This window comes from Quercus suber, unplaced genomic scaffold (assembly GCF_002906115.3).
Source record: "Quercus suber isolate HL8 unplaced genomic scaffold, Cork oak 2.0 scaffold_467, whole genome shotgun sequence".
In the NCBI taxonomy this organism is placed as follows: domain Eukaryota; kingdom Viridiplantae; phylum Streptophyta; class Magnoliopsida; order Fagales; family Fagaceae; genus Quercus; species Quercus suber.
The window spans coordinates 227,695-246,679 of NW_027069918.1; positions in this window are offsets into that span (position 1 = coordinate 227,695).

Below are 18,985 nucleotides of genomic sequence, written 5' to 3' on the forward strand. Positions count from 1 at the left end.
GTTTTTTAGTGGAACAAGATTTTGAATTCAATCTACCGCAGGTCCAGATTTGTATAAAATATTTCTTCAAAAAAAAAAAAAAGATTTGTATAAAATATATTAGTTTATCATTTGATTAGCAAAAAAAAAATAGTTTTTTTTTGAGCAAAAAAAACAAATAGTTTATATTTGTATAAAATATTTCTTCAAAAAAAAAAAAAAGATTTGTATAAAATATATTAGTTTATCATTTGATTAGCAAAAAAAAAATAGTTTTTTTTTGAGCAAAAAAAACAAATAGTTTATCATTTGTTAAAAAAAAAAAAAAAATTTTGCTAATATGTGTCCTTAAGGCACACAATAATTAACTATTTTTGAAAAAAAAATTTCTCGAAAATTGAAAAAATATTGATAATTTTTTCAATTTCCAAAAAAATGTTTCCCAAAATAGAGGACACACATTAATCAAACAAAAAAAAAGAAAAAAAAAAAAAAAAGGTTCATGTGTAACTTTACTTTTAAGCTTGACTTTGTCATATTATTTTGTCGTACTTTGTTGTTTTTTGGGATAGCCAGACCGATCACGACCTCTGTAATTATGCAATTGATATTTGTCTTGATGTAGGGGCACAATGTTTCCTGTCATGGTAATTAGGGCCTGTTTGTTACATGTATTTAAACAACAGTTTTTAATTTTTTTGAAAATATATGCGAGTAAAAAAATATGTGAAAAAATATGTAATGTTGTTTAAACACATGTACCAAACGGGTTGCCCTCGTTTTAAAACCCTCATAGTAGAGAACAATGGGGTAGTTGTTGTCGTGCTTTTCAATCTTTCTATTTAGTCCATTCACTTTCCCTTAACATATTCCTAATTTTTAGAAAATATATATTGGGTTTGACGGTTCAACTTAACAAAAGTTATATATTTTTTAGATCATAGATGTCTAAAAATTTTCATTTGGGAATATATAAAAAAAAATATATATAAATTTTTTGCATTTTTTAAATGTATTTTGTTTATTTTAAATTCTCACTTAACAATACATCTTACATTTCGTACTTTACTTTACAATACATAATATTAAAGTAATTGTAAAAAATTATACTTTGATAATGGGGTCCACGCTCAACTCACCCAGGACAAAAACACAAAACCCAACACATAATTAAAAGATTAGAAAAAAGAATTAGAACTTGCGCATTTTTGTGAACAATGAGAATCGTTTTACATTTTGGCTCTTGGATGCGAATGCTATCTATTGGTTAAAATCTTAAAAATGCTCTAATAATATGTCATGTTGAAATATTTATTACTTGTCATATTAACTTGCCTATTCAATAACATTTTTTTTTTCAAACCCTTTTGAATATACATTACTATCAGTTTCTTTAAAACTTTTTCCTCTCTACCTGTGTGTGTGTTAAAATATTTAGTATTTAAAAAAAAAAAAAAACATTTTTTTCTCTCCTCCTTCATTAATTATGAGTCCTAAAATGAAATAGAGAAAAAGAGAGAGATTTAATGCAAAATAAATGATTCGTTTGCCAAAAAGTTTATTGCTTTTTGTTTCTTTATCTCGGCTTTATTTTAAACAATCTAAGTATTAACTTTTTTTAAAAAAATAAATAAACTAGATTTTAGCTTTTTGTCTCACATTATGTAAATAAACTATAGAAAAATAATATAAGCTGTGGGTACCTTAGGCATGCATGGCAACATCCTAGGCATGCATGGCAACGTCCTAGGCATGCTTGGCAACGTCCTCGGACAGGATCCTAGGAGTCCCACATCGAAAGAGTCTTCCCCCACTTTCTGCCTTATAAGCTCTGAAGCGAAGGAGTAGTGTACCACTAGTTCTTTCCTAAGACCCCATCCGAGGACGTTGCCAAGGATGCCTAGGACGTTGCCATGCATGCCTAGGACGTTGCATGTCTAGGACGTTACAAAGCATGCCGAGGACGGCCTAAGACGTTGCCATGCATGCCTAAGGTACCCACAATAAAAGGAAGAAGGACTAGTGGTACACTACTCCTTCGCTTCAAAGCTTATAAGGCAGAAAGTGGGGGAAGACTCTTTCGATGTGGGACTCCTAGGACCCCGTCTGAGGACGTTGCCATGCATGCCTAAGGTACCCACATAAGCGATTCTCAAAATGGCACTTAATTGTTCAACGATCATGTTGTTTACAAATTACATATATTTACCATAGCTAATGTTAAGTCAACAATTCAATATGGACAATAGAAAGATCAACACAAAACTATAAAGTGTGTACATAACCTTTATTTTTTTTGCGTAAATTACCATTTTAGTTCCTAATATTTACATGTCAATTTGGTCATTAACCTTTCAAATGTATCAGTTTAATCCCTAACATTTTGGTATTATGTCAAAATAGCATCTATTATTAAGCGATTGATGAAAAATGTTGAATGGATGATAACCTTTATTAATCTTTATGTGAAGTTGTGAACTTTTGCTTACATCTGCATCCTTAACTATTAATTTCAAACCACCTCGTACCCTTGGCGTGATGATCACTCCATAAGTATATAAGTGCTTGTGAGGTGTGGGGAATAAGGGTTGGGGTTCAAGTTTTTAGGAGGAAGTTTCACACACACACATACACTTAGATTAAGTTAGAGTAGAATTCTATCTTAGATAAAAAATATATATAAAAAAGAAAAAAAAAAGATGCTATTAAATGAGCAAGTTAATATGGCAAGTAATATATATATATATATATATACCTTCACTTCTATGGCTATATCTGGAAGGGGATTCGCTGGACATAGACACCATCACCTACCCCTCGCTGTTTCGGATTATCACCCCAATTCCTGCATAATTCTCTACTCTTGAAGAATGCCCCATCGAAATTTATTTTTTAGTGTGGGTGCTCTGGTGGTTGGCAAGTAATAAATATTTCAATGTGATATAATATAGTGCATTTTTAACCATTAGAAACTCTCACACACACATATTATAAGTGCATCTAATAACTTGTTATTGGAATAATATTTTGACAATTTCTTGTATTATATGCTCTCTATATTCTTAACATGCATACCAGTTTCATGCAAATCAAATGTTATTTACTATTCAATCTAGAAACATATCTTTTAGGTTCAATTTTATATACAAAAATTTATAAAATTTAAATACTTGATTGATGATATAGTTATTAATACAAGATCATCTTAAATTTTATAAGGATATAAGGTATATATACTCCCCTCATGTGAATCACATTCATTAAGAAAATTATTTGTTTTTTTTTTTTTTTTTTTGGAGGAAGTTTCAACTTATAGTGTTTGCTTTTAATGAGGCTCTTTATCATCAAACAAGACATCAATCAATTTTAGTCTTTTTTTTTTTTTTTTTTTTTTTTTTGAAGAGAGAGTTTTAACTTATGAGGCTGTTCTGATGATAGTTTTTTATCATCAGACAAGACACCAATCAGTTTTTGATGTAAGCAGTAATTGAACTCCAGATCTTTTATACAACCATAAGAAACTTTATCAATTGAGCTAATTAGAATCCATGCATTAAAACTTCTCTTAACCAACTAAACTTACACATGAAAAAATCACTTACTTCATTTAGGGTATTACGAATAATAGTATTAATGGACAGTTAACTTATTCACCCTTTACATTGAGACTGTCAAAATTGCAATCCAATTCTCCCATTGGCAACTTGTAAGGCCTAGAGAAATGCTACTGTCTTGGCGCGCAAAGGAGAGCACATCTTTTGTAAGTGCAGCTTCACTATATAAACAATTGATGTGGTCGCCTAATGCCCCAAATAGAAAAAGACCCCAAATTTTAATTTAATTAGCCCAAATATTAGTCAATAAATANTCTTTTATACAACCATAAGAAACTTTATCAATTGAGCTAATTAGAATCCATGCATTAAAACTTCTCTTAACCCAACTAAACTTACACATGAAAAAATCACTTACTTCATTTAGGGTATTACGAATAATAGTATTAATGGACCAGTTAACTTATTCACCCTTTACATTGAGACTGTCAAAATTGCAACCAATTCTCCCCATTGGCAACTTGTAAGGCCTAGAGAAATGCTACTGTCTTGGCCGGCAAAGGAGAGCACATCTTTTGTAAGTGCCAGCTTCACTATATAAACAATTGATGTGGTCGCCTAATGCCCCAAATAGAAAAAAGACCCCAAATTTTAATTTAATTAAGCCCAAATATTAGTCAATAAATAAAATAAATTTTTTATCAAATGAAAAATAAGAAGAGAGAGAGAGAGAGAGAGAGAGAGAGAGAGAGAGAGAGAGAGAGAGAGAAATGCTACATTCACAACACTTTAACAACAAATCCTAAGTAGTAGATTATTACAAGCTGTTATTGATGGCAAAAAAATAATTTCAGTGGTGGGTTCAAATTAGAACCAATAAAAACTTAACACCTAGGATTTGTTGTGAAAAATATTGTGAATGTAACACTTCTAAATAATAAAAATAATAATAAAAATAATAATAATAATAAGACACAAAAAAAAAAAATCACAACATTTTTCACAATAACTGAATTGACAAACTTTTACTAGTTCTCACCTAGGTCCACTACTAACATCACTCTTTTACTTATCACTATCAATCTACTACATCAATTGGTGTGAAAAGTTTTGTCAAATTTTTTGTGCCTATAGTCTTTCTAAAAAAAAAAAAAATGTTTACGTGGTTCGTGTTAAATTGTTAATTAGTAATAATTTTTTGAATCTAAAATAAGATAATAGAATTTAAGTTATATTTTATTTTTTTAAGTTATATTTAAATATACGAAAGGCTTCAACTTCGATTTTCACCTTAGGCACCTAAATGCACCAAGCTGCCCTGTAACTTAGCTCAGACTTTGAGCACTTCACTATAACTGTCTCTTGCCACTGCTGCCTTGGCAGTTAAGTGATCAGTGATAGTTGCATCAATGGTGAGTTTGAATGTTTGATTATGCTTATAGGTGGGGTTAGTCGTGATTCAGGTTCTTTATCTCTATTAAATACCCTAGTCTCCTCATTAACAATAACCAAGGCATATTCCTTGACCATGTTTTCTATGTTGTTAGTGATAACCATAATATTCACATTCATGCTATTATGCACAGTTTCTCAAACTCCAAATTAAGCCCATAGTGAATATCATATGTAGTGAGCACATGAAAGCCTCCTCTCTATGAAGATAAGCACATGAAACTGAAAGGTGGGTAAAATGATCTAGCACCAAATTAATAATGTCTTCGTTTGAATTTATGGGGCAATGATCAGATCCTATGTCTCAATTACCAGCAAACCAAATGGCTATGGCAACAAGCCATTTAAAGAAAAATGGGCACAATACTCAAATGCAGAATCGCAAAGAACACAACTTGGATAATACATGTCAATTCTTTGCAGGAAGTTTTCTCTAGTAGGTAAGCAGTTGAAGCCAATCCTCCAAAGCAACATTGTCATTTGGTGCTTATACCAAAACTCTGGACAAAATTGGGAAATGCCTTGTTTAGGCAAAAATAGCAGCATTATGCCTTTTTCTCCAAACTAAATAGGAAAATGCCCCTGTTTTGTAACTCGACAAACGGGAAATCGAGTTATATTGGAAAACTCGATTATTCAATAAGCGAGTTATGTGTGAACTTTGTGCCACTCTGGACTACCACCGTGGCATTTTGTTTCTGAAAAACTCGATAATTAGAAAACCGAGTTATATAACCAACTATGCAGCTATCGAGTTATGCGCTTGTTAAACATCTGTCTATCCTGTCTTGGTGTCAGGTGTACGGTACAAGTCTTGAACATAACTCGATATTGTATTAATCGAGTTATAAAGTATACTCGAACTCCGTAGAGTCGAGTTATTCTCGTATATTATCTGCCCATCCCTTCCCATTGAGAGTGTCTTGCATTTCGGCTGAACTGGTTGCACTCTACAGCTCTGCTCCACAGTTGCGTCCGGACTCAAGTAAAATTTGTATCACCTCAAGTAAAAAACTCACATCATAATTTTATCGCAATGGTATTTTTATTTGATATTGTAATGAATTTTTATTTTTTTGGTTAAATTTTTAATTTTATGGCAATGGTATTTTTTTGGTTAAATAAGTACATTGGTATGATTTTGGTTGTTTGTTGTAGTAAATGTTGGTTAGAAGAAATTGTATTTTTTTGGTTGAATAAGTACATTGGTGTGATTTTGGTTGTTTGTTGTAGTAAATGTTGGTCACAAGAGATTGAAATCTTGACTATAGCAACATTTTATATTGCACATAATCATTTTTTTTTTTTTTTTTTTTTTTTTATGAAGAGGGGCAGTTTAGTGTTTTTTTTTTCTTTTCTTTTTTTGGTTTTAAGATAGAGTTTTTAGATCATGATAGTAGAGAGATATCAATTGTTTTTTTGAGTAAGTGAGGATCAAATCTTATATCTATTATTATTTAACGACAAGAAAATTCATCAATTTTTTATTTTTATTTTTAGAAATTTTTTTTATTAGTTTAACTTACTAGAACCAACACAATTGTCCACTCATAATAATTTAAAACAAAAGACTAGGGATAGCAATGGAAAAACCAATTGATTTTTAGTGTAGGCGAGGATCGAATCTCAAATCTAACGACAAAGCATCTTGTTAAAATACCAATTACTAAATAAATAAATAAAAATAAAAGCTAAACTCCTTAAAAACTCAATGCATCGGGCTCAATAGCTTGTCCTAAAATGTAACAAATGAACAATGAGCTCAATACACTTGTTGAGGACACCGCTCATCAACAAACTAATTTCGGTCAATATTAATATTAAAATTTTTTTTCTCACTCTTCTTTGTAGATAAACTCTCTCTCCTTTCCCTCGACAGCCCTACCTACTAAACCAAGTACCCTTTTCTCACTCTCTTCCTTTGAATCAAAAATCGCCATCACCAGTGCTATGCAACAATTGGGTTGTGTTGGTTAGTTCCAAATTAGTGGTCGATGGTTGTGGTTTTGTTTGATTTGGGTTTGTGTTGGTTTTTGGTTTGATTTGGGTTTGGCTTGATATGTGGTGTTTGTTTGTTGAGCGGGACGTTGATGTTGGAAACGATGGAGCTCGTGGTGGAGGAGGACATTGATCATTGATCTAGTTAGGTTGTTGTTTGATTAAGGTTTTGTTAGTTAAGATAGATGGATTTTATGGTGGTTGTGTATAAGAGAGGCAGAAAACTCGATGGGTAGGACACAAAAAATAATAAATAATGAATAAAATAATATTTTAAAGGGAGAGTATTGACTCTTATGTAGTTTTTTACACCAAATTTAACTAAATTCACAATGCTCTTAAGAATTGGCTTGGATTCAATAACCCTAAGCACCAAATCCACCGGAATCGGAACATATCGTGTCCACATCTTAACAGGTTCAATATGTCCATTGGAATTTGGAAATACAAGTAGAAATTTGGAAAATTGTATTTTTTTTTTCCCCTAGAAAAATGGCTTTTCTTATTTGTTAAACTACAGGATCCAAATCTAGAAAGATCTTAGCCAAGTAACATTTAACTATAAGGACAAAACTTAGGTACAATACTTTAGATGTTATTCCTTAAGTTCCCCTCTTAAGATTTAGCCATGTGACTACTTAACTAAAACATACACTTCCATCTCATGAGAAAAAATTCACATGGCAAAATTTTAAAAAGGGAACCTAAGGAATAGCACCTAAGTACTGTACCTAAGTTTTACTCTAATTAGAAAGGAATTAAGCTAAAAACTACCTCTTTAATTACTTTTTGGGAGTGATTTTGATGTGTTTAAAAAATGTGTCTAAAGGGGTTTTTATGGAAAAGTCTAGGACTACATAATTTTTCACAACTTCTTGCTACAACTGTGACATGGCAGAGTGTGATTGGTTAAAAAAAAAATGGTGGGTTCATGTGTAAGTGATAGTTAATCACTCACAAACTGCCACATCAGAGTTGTGGAATAATTTGTGGTTCTAGAACTACTCGAGTCTTTATAGTGCTTAAGAAGGGGTGCAAGATTGTTATTAGGTGACATGAGATTAGTCTTGCTTTTTTTTTTTTTTTTCCACAATAAAATTTCCATAAAACTAGAGTTTGAGTGGGATTTTTGTTTATTTTTTCAACCTTATGGTTAAGGACAAAGTTTAACAACAAAATTGGTTATAGTTTTAAACTACAACTTTACTCAATATCTTTTTATTAGAGTTGAATTTTGAGAATTCCACAATTGGATTACATTTTTTTCTTATATCCTCCATGCTTACAAAATTTCTAGAAAATTAAATATCAATAGCTATGACATCAATAAATTGTTTAAATTGCTAGTTTTTGTAGTTTAAAGTTATGCATAAAATATGAGCTTATAGATCATATAGTATATAATATCCAAAATACATAAAATTTGACATGTGTATTAAGAGTGTAAGGAATATGCAATTCAACAGTTAGATTTTCAAAATATATAATAATGATTATTTTATTGAGTAAAGTTGTAGTTTTAACCTAAGGTTATAACTAATTTTATAGCTAAATTTTGTCATATAGTTAAATGGTTTGCTTGGTCATGACGTTCTTAAAAATTTTGTCATCATGAACAAGGGCTTAAGTTAATTTAGGAGTGCAAGAAAAGATGTATACATATGTTGTAAAGTAAACCAAAGTACAAAATCAAACTATAATAGATCACAAACATTTTTTAAAATTAATACAAAAAACAACCACATCCAAAAATATATATAAATATAATAATCTACATGACCATATAAAGTATTTCAAAATATAAGCATCAATCGAATATTTCAAAATAGTTTAACATGCTAAATTTTCCAATGCTATTTAAAAAAATTAAACCAACTACATCCACATAATCAAAATGGTAAGCTTAATATTTGTTTAGTCTACCGAATCAATTCCAACCAGATCATTTGGAACAAACTTAGGCCAGGTAAACCATATACTTAGAAACAAAATTACCAACTAACAGTAAAGAAAAATCCTTGTAAGCTATAATTCAAATGTCTTATATAAGCTTGGATGCATGGGAAGAAAGGCAAAGTAGAGGAGAGTAGAGGTCACAAATCATTTCACACACATACACACATTAGTCTCATCACACGTGCTTCATGTGTGCAATTGGGCTTTTTAATTTTGGGTTTAGTGTCATAATTTTCCATTCATTTATTTATTTTAACTCAATGCAAAATTCATATTAACCATTAATCACAAAATAACACTCTTCCACAGTTCTACCCAAATCATAAAAATGTGTAGATTGAATTCTTGAAAATGAAAGAAACGACATTATTTACCAACAGTTGATACACACTGTTAACTTGATCATTTGCTGTTATTGTATTCAGTGTCAATGTCTGGTTCTGGAAACCCAGAACTCTATAGGCCTCACGATGTGTTCATTGCTATGGGTCGTTGCTGGGTATTGGAAGATGAGTTTAGCTATCCAATTTATCCAAATCTGTGAAATAGTGCTTACGTTCACAATACCATGAGACATGAGTGGGCTTGGTTATTTCGTGAACAGCAAATGTTTTATGATGAGTTGGTTGGTTTTAAGTTGCCAGTGCCTCGGCGACTTGCATCACAAATGCCAGAGACACGATCGACGAACTTCGTAAAGCATTGAATCGCATAAGAGAAGAAAATAATTGAATGAAAATACGTCTTAATTGATATCGTACCCAAGTTGAGATTCGAGAGTCAATGGAGGGAGGGTGGTATGAGCACGCACGATTCATGCAATCACTTCTTAGTGATCCCATTTATCAGTCAGACGTGGAGATGTCAGATGAAGAGTAATCGTGTCGTGGTGTAATTAGACTTTGTTGGAGAACTATTTTGGTTTTGGTTAACTATATTTTAAATGTATGTGTGTCACTGTTGTTGCATTTGTACTATGTAAACCTTATTATTGATTTGTGAGGAGCATGCACGTTATTCGTAATTTAGATTATTCTCACATAACGCATAGAAGTTAAATATTTCGACACATGATGTTCTTCAATAAGCACCTACAACATAACATAGCAAACTTAAAATAACTTACACAATGTCACCAATATGCATGCATTACATATTGAACACTAACACTACTAATATTATTAACTTAATCCTAGACACAACACATATACCACATAGGCATTCACTCTGACAGGTAGTCCTCGTAATTGAGGACATTGTTACGTTCCGCCGGAGTGAGTTGTCTGTTCGTTGCATCAGCCAGCTCTTTCGCCAGTTGTAGCATGTGATACCTGGACCTACGGAGTATCATCAGATTGTTCTCTTTTTTTATTTTTGTCACCACACGCTCATATTGGTGCATGTTTTGCTGTGGCAATGTGAGCGAGGTACAGTCGACAAGTGGCGCTCCGAGTTGCACGAGATCATCGTGTAGAGCGTTGGACTCGTTCACGCGAAAGTCCCATTCTCGGCGCAGTCCGGTATAGTATTCCGTCTCGTCGGAATCTCTCTCCCTCCTATAGTTATCTGGAAAACGAGGTAGCATCCAATTGCGCATTGACATTGGAAAATGTGACTTCTGATCGATATGTGTATATGTTTTGCAAGGGGTAGATGTAAATGGGATTTTTGTATGTGTAGATGTTTTGCATCGGTAGATGTAAATGAGACTTTATATAGGAGTTTTGCAAGGGCAAGTATTCACATGGATGTGACTGCATGTAAGGGTAAGTATTCACGTGAATAAAGATGATATGACTCGACTTGGCTATACAGTGGTACCTGTTGATATAGCTATAGCTTGTGCTACAACAGTGAGTTTGGTGATGTGTACTGCAAAGGAGGTTGTGTATTTATTCACGTGAAGACTATTCAACATTCCTATGCTTCATCTGACATGACTTGACGAGACAGTGCTGAGTTGTGTTAAATGTATCATAACCTTTTCAAGGATGCTCTGCATCCTTGAAAGCGGTGCATTGAAAAAGGATGCATATTTGTGTATTGACGTGCGTGTAGGTGATATGACTGTACAGGGTTCAATAGTGCAAACTTGTTGCGTAGCACACGCAGAACTGCGAACATCAGTGTAGCAATGGTGGACAATTCACTCCCAAAATTGATGCATAAACTTTTTACGGATGCTATGTGTATTCACGTGAGTGTGGATGGGTACTTGTGGTTAAGGTTCAACAATTCTGAGCTATCCTATGCAACGCTTAATGATCCCTATGGTGGTATTTGGCAAGTGGGATTGAAGAAAGCTGATAACAACATTTGGTCTAGAAACTTGGTTGGCAGGATTTCGTTGAATATCATTTTAACCCAAATGGTTATTTTTTAGTCTTTAAATAAGAAGGAATTTTAAGCTTCCATGTTCTTATATTTGATAAGACTGCCACTGGGATTCAATATCCACCCATCAAGAACTGTAAATTGAAAGATCATCAGGTAGACAGAATAGACTTAGATGAAGATGATACAAACATATCTCCCTCAGATGATTTGCCCAAAAAACATGAAGTCAGAGAAAATGGGTGTTACGAAAATATTTTCTAGCATGTCCAGAGGAAGAGAGCAATCCAAGCAGCTGAAAAGTTCAAGCCTAAAAATCCTTCTTTCATGGGTATCTCGCAACCGCATTCTTACGGAAGAAGAAGAAAAACAAGAAGTTCCAACTTTTTCCAGGCATACCACCCTTCCTAACATATCAATTGCAAACTCACCTATTCATTCTCAACACACTAAGTTCGGGTTCAATGGCCTTTTCGTTTCCGCCCATATGCCCTCACAAGTCTCATCTTACCTATTTCATCAGACACAACAGCTTAATTAAATGAACATATTCAATCAAATTCATAGTACAATTAGCTAAATACGATAGGCAATGTAGAGGAAGAAGATACCGTCACCGGTCCCACAATCGGGAGCATGCACAGGAGGGCGTCGAGATCTCCGCAAACCCTCCACTGGCTGAATGTCCTCACTCAGTATCTGCTCAATCTGTACAGCCTCTTTGTGGGGGGTTGGAGGTGAAGGTCCCATGCTAGGCTCCGCATGCATAATAGGTGGGGTGGGCATGCTTGGTGTGGGGACAAATATGCATCCACCACCATGGGCAGATCCACTGAACACTGGGGGCGACATACGGGGGGACTGTCGAGGGGCCTCATACTCTTGGCTACCACCACAGGACAAAGTATGGGATGGCCCAACAACATCATCGGCGGTGTGGGATGGCTCGGTGCCACTGTTAGAGAATACCCAATCACCCTGAAGCCATGATTCTTCTGCTTCTGCACCAGGCTCATCCCCTTCCTCGTAGATGCGTTCCGGCTCAGTCACACGTCCGGGACCAGCACGACCACCTCCACGGCGTCGACCCCCTCGAGACCCACCACTTCGCCCACCGCGACCCGGGGCCTGAGTATCAATGTCGGCTGCTTCTGCGAGCGCATCTGCCAATTTAATTCGGCCCAACTCGTCCACAACCTCTAGTGTAAACTTAAGGTCATTGTACACGTCAGACCCTCGGTCACACCTCTGTAGAGACCAAAGCATCGTCCGAACCTACAAAACAAGGGCATCATAAACTGAGGAACGCAGGTATGATGCAAAACTATAATAGGGGGTCATGTGAAATTATCTTTTTATGAACTTAAAAGTAATTTTGGTTACAACATAATGAAACTTGAAGGATTTTAAACAGTCCAAAATGAAATAACTCTAAACTTACAATGTCAAAAGCGTATTTTTAATTTCTCGTATTTAATAGCTTATCCGTGCATTGCACGGGTTAGCGACTAATTTATGCAAAACTTAAATCATAGCATGTGTCTCACTTTAAAATATAATGAAAGATACAACTCATTTTCAGTTAATGACAACAATTATTGTGAAGTTTTAATTACCAAATATACATGCTGAAGATATTTAATCAAACAATGGTTTCAACAAAGGTTCAGGAATGGTTGCCTTACCATGAGTTCCCAGTACGCGGACTCTACTGTTATGTACCTCCTTGTGCTGCCATTGTACCATGTCATGTACTCAATGAGGTACGTCGTATCACCTCCAGGAAAGGGGCAGCATGAACAAGTTGCCCTCGGTTGCCCCATTGCTGAATATGGGGATCATGTTCTGCCACCCAATCCTTGTCCCATTTACCCTGGAGGGATATCCTGTGAAGGTTGCGTGACGTATCCACGACCTCTAAAACTGGTTGCTTCATTCCAAATTGACGAAGGACCTGCTCAGGATGATGCCCCTCCACTATCCAAAAGTATATCAATGGCACAACGGCCTTCCAAATATGTTCGTCGGCAGTGCAATACGCAGGCAAGGAGCCAAGTGCATGCGTGTACGGCTCCCACACAATCTGCATAAATGGACCGTTACTTAAACAAAATTTATCAGCAATTTGATTACTAGTACACTGTAGTTTCGGATTTGAAACATCTAAACACAAGCAGGTTTATGACTACATCGACTTATTCCCCATAACTAGAAAAATGCATATAAATTTCGCGTGTTGCATATAAATATAACACTCAATACAGGCTTTTCATAGCAACTACACATATCAAAGATGAAGCAGTGCAAAACCAATCGTTGCGATATAAAAGATACAAAACACTAAATGTGATATATAAGATACAAAACACTAAAAGTTTATTACCAAAAGGTTGAGATAGAAAGCACAGAAATTTAAAAAAAAAATTAAATAAATACAATAAGGAAATAGGTTTATCGCCAAACACACTAATATTTTAATTCGGTTTCATTGACATTCTAACCATACACTAACACACTAATATTTTCCCTTGTTTCATTTACACCATACATAACTAACTGAAATTTTGGGTGTTTAAGCTAAAACGTGAAAGGTTAAAATTTGTTCTTTCCACTTAGTATATTATTTCAACTCCAACTACATGTATAGGAAGTCATGTGAGTACTGTTTATACAACAACATCCTTTTATAGTGGATTTGCTTATTGGGGTTCACTTTCAAAGTGTTTTTACAATTTTGGATTTTCACTTGGTGAATGAATGTTGTCTCTCTGTGTATAAGTTTATAACAATATATTCTTAATAGTTATTTTATTTAGTTATTTATCCATTATTCGTATGACTCAAACATTGACTGATAAATTACTCAATTAATATTTGAAACAATTGATTTAAATTGGTAGCTAAGCCATTTAAGGGTCTAAATAGTAACTTTCATAATGCATAGTGGAAGCCTATAATATATACAAGTAGAGTCTATAACTAATAGTACATAATATCATCATAGAATAAAGTAAGTGCAATGGGCCAAAATGTGCTTAGGTCTAGGGATAACATAATCAAACAACCTCCCTCAAACTCAAGTTGGTTTGTTATAGCACACCTTGAGTCTGGACAAATGGTCACAAAATTGTCTTAATGGATAACATTTAGTAAAAAACATGTTGGCAAATTAGTCTCAAGATGACATGGAGTGAAGCTACAAAGTACCCTGAAGAAGATTAATAGTGATGACGAACAAAATGACACTCGATCTCAATACATTTAGTTTGCTTATAAAAAAAAAAAAAAAATGTCATTTGTATGCCATTTAAATCATGCTACAACCATCACAATAGAAAGAAGTGGCAGAGGAGAGAGTGACACCAATATCTTGCAACAACCATCACAACTAAAAAAATAAAAAAACCTATGGTGAAGCAACAATTAATTAGAATTAGTATTGTCTCATGCCCAATCAGAATCAGTGTAGGCTGGGATTGGATTGATCATTCGAGATTGCCAAGGTAGGGCTTGGCATAGGGTCGAAATCATCCCTCTCCCCTTAACTGTCATGGATTTTGAAACTTTGGCCACATCGAGTGCTCTACAGTTAGTTGCTGATCTAAGTTTAATTGTTGCCATCCCAGAAGGAGATTCCGACTCGTTCTCTTTGATTTCTTTTAGTTTATTTAGTCATAAGGTTAAATGTTTTGCAATTTTATCTCATTGTTTTAGGTTTCCACATGCTCGTAGAGAAGGGAATATTGTAGCTCACAATCTAGTTTGACATGCAGGACATGTCACTGGTTTTCAAGTGTAGATGGAAGATGTCCCATCGCACACCATTACTATTTGTTTGGTTGTTTTGCTTACTATTTAATAAAGTTCAAAGTAGTGATTCTCAAAAAAAAAACAAAAAAAAAAAAAAAAAGAACCAGTGTAGGCTTGAAACTGAAGGGAGTGAGTCAAGCATCGACTCTAGTGGAGTGCTAATAATTTTGTTGTCAATAAATCCAACAGGAGAAATAAAATTCAAGGCATCTTTGGTCTATTTGAGCTAGTAACCATTTAAAGAAGCAGAAAAGATGCCAAGCCCAAGAAAATAACTATGCATACTGATGTAATATTAAGTCAATACAATATGATGAAGATGACAGAGGAAACTGCATGTAGAATTCTTCACTCAAATCATCATTAAGAAAATTATTGACATCCATTTGAAAAAATGGCCAATACCAAGAAACAACAACTGCAATAAGTGTGCTAAGATTGTTACTATTCTTACCATCATTTAAGATTCTTTCTACATTTAATTATGTAGTTTGCTAACATTAATCTATACTTATCCAACCATATGTTATAGCTCTTCAAGCCAATCATGTTGATTATTCATAGATACACATGCATCTTGATGTGATTATCAAACATGGAAGTCAACTTTGATTAACCAATTCAATGGCTAATGTCTAGTTGTTGTTTCGTGGGTCTTATATTATAAGATTGAAGCATGAAGTCTAGTCCCTCCATTAAAGAAAACCAAGTGTGAACATTTTCTCCAATGTTCATTTTCAGACAAATACAGTAACCCAAAACCCAATCTACACGTTCCAACCAAAAATTTCTTGCTCTTGACACTTGACTCATTGGATATCCATCTTAGTTAAGACAGGACTCAGTCTGGTACTAATAGTAGTACAGCCAATAGTAATGAGAGTCGGTGCCTTGACTAGTAAACTAAAAGCCTAATAAGGTAATGACTAATAAAAAGACTTACTAGGACTCGTAATAAAATAAAAACTAAGATACTTAGGATCTCCTAGAAAGTCCTTGACTCAACTAAATTACCAAAATATCCCTAATCCACAACAATTACAAAAACTACGTATTTTGTCTACATCAACAAAATTTAAGATAACTTTTAAAATACAAATACAAACCCAAATTAAATATCTTTTTTAACCCTTACACAAATATAACTGGGCCTTTAAACCACTCAATTTTCAGTTCCATTGGACTTCATATTTGAACCCCAATTAAATCTTGAATAGACAAAATAGCAAGGTAGTCTTAAATCAATCTTATGTAGTCTTAAATCAATCTTATCTAGCTGCATCATAGATACCACACCCCCTCTACCTCTATTAAATCAATTTTCAGTTCCATTGGACTCCATTGTGGTTTATGTGCATAATGAATTATATTTTGGTAAGCTGGATATGGGTTTTAGCTGATGGTACTTGATATTTGAGTCCAAGTCTAGTGGGGGTGAGGCATATTGCATTTGAAAATGAATGTCCAAATGTCATTTGGAACTTAACTCAGATAGCAACCAAATCCTCGGAGCCATATTTTTCTATTTTTGCCAATATCCTAGCGGTAAATACAAATACCTGCTTTGCCCGTAGTGTAGCCAGTGACGTCCGGTACACAGTAAGGACATGTGTGGCATGCTATGCAGTGCTCTTTGGCCCGCTCCACCTAGCAAACATGGAGTTTCAACAAATGCTAGTTAGTGAACTTTCATGTGATGAATTGTGAACAATGTCATTACTAAACTCTCTCTTCCGTTACAGTTACAGTTAACAAACTTTGCTTTATATTCACATCCATATAAGCATTAGCAAAGTTTCGTTTGTTTGTTAGTTTCACATATTTTTAATTATATATAATATATTATTACACATAAATAATGAGAACTCGATGAATGTACCTAATGGCAAGGGCCCTGAGTGCACTGGCGGTAAAGGCGGGCTCGCAATTAGGCATATTCGTGGGAACCTTGAATAGGCCCATAGCTGCACCAACACTAGTGCTCCTCCAATCTGCATCGCATCCTTCTCCGATGCTTTTCAGAGGTGCCTATAGAGTCAGGCCAACGCTGCACTACCCCAGCTATATTGTCTCGCAATGCTAATTGGGTTGAGGAGCTGTAGAGGCAAGAGTGAGACCCGGTCCGCTGACTTGTCCATGAACAACATGGCCCCCATCCAAACAAGTAGGTGGTAGCGGGCATGTTGCTACACTACTTCATCACCGGCGTTTGCAGTTGGGGGGGTGGCAAACCGTTCATCAAGCCACTTGTATTTTATCCTCGCCCCAGTAAGGGTAGACGTGTTTAAGTTGGGTATCGAGGGCGAAGGTTGATGGCCCAACAACTGTCGACACAACAGACTCCAGTCCATGTCTGTCCTCCCAGTGACAGGCAACCCATCCACCGGAATCCCTAACATCACCTCTATATCTTGCAAGGTGATGCCCATTTCTCCATGGTGTAAGTGGAACATGTGTGTCTCCGGACGCCACCGCTCAACCAAAGCCGTGATCAATGCGTGATCGATTTCCATATCGAGAACCATGAACAAGCCGGTGAAACCTGCTACATCTATGTATTGCGTGATACATGGCTCTAGCCCACCCTACGGCAGTACAAATTTACGGCGTCGAACCTTTACAATGCCAGGCACCTCCTTCACACAGACGAGCATTATGTTAGGTAGTACACACAAGGTAATTATAAAACAGAGATGTATTAATAATACAAATACATACCTCATTCGCGGCGTGCCTCCAAAGCGGAGTTAACCGATGATCCGGCTGCCGGTTCAATTGGGTACGATCGTCGGGCCCAGGCTCCACTCTATCCAGTGCCTGCATATCTGACATGGCAGCAAATAAATTGTTAGCAATTATTCATGATTCACTCTATGCCAAGATGTAATTACAATAGCAAATCATGCAGTCCGGCATAACCATATAGTAATCAAATTGTGGGTCAAAACTCAAAATTCACGTATGAAATGGTGTCATCCAATGTTCTTTATAAATTTAAAGAAACAGTATAAATCAGTCAATTGAAGAGAAACGAAGGGAAGAGATGGGGGATTCGATTTAAGGCAACTCACACAAGTGGCGAGCTGTTGGTCACAGAACACAAAACTCTTGATGACATATTCATAATACCAAGGTAAAGTAAATCATCTCAAGATAACAAAAATGGAAATTACAAGCTTCTATATATGCATATCCTTCTGACAAAAATCTCAACCCAAAAATCTCAACCCAAACTGACTTATAAAAAACCAATCCATTATCTTCGGTTAGGATTGGTAGGTTAGATGCACACCCTAGCGACAACATGGTTGACCATGACATTAGCAGATGATTTGATGAAATGGTTAAGTTAGTGATAGTACAAAATTTATTGTCCTGAAAACAAGCAATTGCTTTATTTTCTCACCTGGAACTGTCTTGATTTTTATGATGTTTCACCATGGCATGTCTATAAAAGTGTTAACTACAATTTTAATTAAATGCTTATATTATCCCATGCAAACGTCTCTACTTTGAGGGATTAAGATCCTTTGTAGTTCTTAGGATAAGTCCAGGAGATCCTAATCCCTCCTACAGAGCAATAACATCCTTGTTTAATTACTTAAGAGCAGTTCATCCAACAAAGATGCACAACACAATTATAAATGAAACTGGTGCTCAACATAAAATCACAAATAAAGCACCATATCCTTTTTTTGTTTCTGTTGGAAGTAGCAACTATGCCTGAATGCTCATTTAATTATCACTATTCAAATTGTTTCTCAACAACTTTGTATCATTTTTTTTTTCATTTTTTTCTTTAAGAAATCCAACCCAAAGGTCATTTATTGAAGGGAAAAGAGGATTACAACATATCACGGGCCACAAGATTAGTATTCCGATTCACAACTAGGTTCCTTAAG